General features: G+C 39.2%; 3 non-coding genes across 3 annotated transcripts; all 3 read left to right on the forward strand.

Annotated features, from left to right (window-relative positions):
* The first annotated feature begins 474 nt into the window (after positions 1 to 474).
* trnac-gca (transfer RNA cysteine (anticodon GCA)) lies at positions 475 to 546 on the forward strand. The gene has a single exon. It is a non-coding gene; the product is annotated as a tRNA-Cys (tRNA).
* Positions 547 to 955: 409 nt separating this feature from the next.
* Positions 956 to 1,027, forward strand: trnac-gca (transfer RNA cysteine (anticodon GCA)). The gene has a single exon. It is a non-coding gene; the product is annotated as a tRNA-Cys (tRNA).
* A 152-nt stretch (positions 1,028 to 1,179) lies between these two features.
* trnac-gca (transfer RNA cysteine (anticodon GCA)) lies at positions 1,180 to 1,251 on the forward strand. Its single transcript has one exon. It is a non-coding gene; the product is annotated as a tRNA-Cys (tRNA).
* Positions 1,252 to 1,372: the final 121 nt, after the last annotated feature.

Here is a 1,372-nt window from a genome sequence, read left to right on the forward strand (position 1 = left end):
GCAATAGACTTCAGGTCAAAATGTCTCAGGTACAATCCTATTGTCAACTTGAAATCAAATACTTTATGGATATGTTTTCAAAAGAGAGTGTTCTTGATTAGGTTATGTAGATCGCCAACAGAAAATGTCCCTTATTATACAATTTCTCAGGATCAAATCCTGGTGCCCCCTTAAATCAAGTACTTTCTAAGTGGATCTTGAGAGAGGAAGTGCTCCTTTTTAGGTTATCCTACTCAATCTATAATGTCCCTCATTAGATGGTTGTTCTCTCAGTCAGACAGTTCCTACCAGAGGTGGAAGTGCAATAGACTTCAGATCAAGAGGTCTCAGGCTCAACTCCTTTTGTCAACTTGAAATCAAATACTTTATGGGTATGTTTTAAATGTGAGAGTGTACTTTATCCGGATATGAATATCTCCAGCTGAAATGTCCCTTATTAGACCATTTTTCCACCTTTAGACAGCTTCAAGCAGAGGGGGTATAGCTCAGTGGTAGAGCATTTGACTGCAGATCAAGAGGTCCCAGATTCAAATCCTGGTGCCCCCTTGGATCATGTACTTTTGATGTGTATCTTGAGGGTTGGAGTAGTCCTTTTTAGATTATTTTACTCAATCTAAAATGTCCCCCATTCAATGGTTTTTCTCTCAGTCAGAGAGTTCATAACAGAGTTGTAAGTGTAAGAGACTTCAGATCAAGGGTTCTCAGGTTCAACTCCTTTTGTCAACTTGAAATCAAATACTTTATGGGTATATTCAATGTGAGAGTTTTTTTCTGAAAGAATTGTAATAGACTTCAAATCAAGGGGTCTCAGGTTCAACTCCTTTTGTCAACTTGAAATCAAATACTTTATGGGTATGTTTTCAATGCGAGAGAGTACTTTATTAGGTGATGTCCATCTCCAGCTGAAATGTCCCTTATTAGTCCATTTTTCCATTTTTCGACAGTTACAAGCAGAGGGGGTATAGCTCAGTGGTAGAGCATTTGACTGCAGATCAAGAGGTCCCAGATTCAAATCCTGGTGCCCCCTTGGATCATGTTCTTTCGATGTGCATCTTGAGGGTTGGAGTAGTCCTTTTTAGATTATGTTACTAAATCTAAAATGTCCCCCATTGATGTCCATCTCCAGCTGAAATGTCCCTTATTAGTCCATTTTTCCATTTTTAGACAGTTACAAGCAGAGGGGGTATAGCTCAGTGGTAGAGCATTTGACTGCAGATCAAGAGGTCCCAGATTCAAATCCTGGTGCCCCCTTGGATCATGTACTTTTGATGTGTATCTTGAGGGTTGGAGTAGTCCTTTTTAGATTATTTTACTCAATCTAAAATGTCCCCCATTCGATGGTTTTTCTCTCAGTCAGAGAGTTTATAACAGA

The sequence above is a fragment of the Oncorhynchus masou genome, unplaced genomic scaffold (genome assembly GCF_036934945.1).
Source record: "Oncorhynchus masou masou isolate Uvic2021 unplaced genomic scaffold, UVic_Omas_1.1 unplaced_scaffold_17601, whole genome shotgun sequence".
NCBI lineage: Eukaryota > Metazoa > Chordata > Actinopteri > Salmoniformes > Salmonidae > Oncorhynchus > Oncorhynchus masou.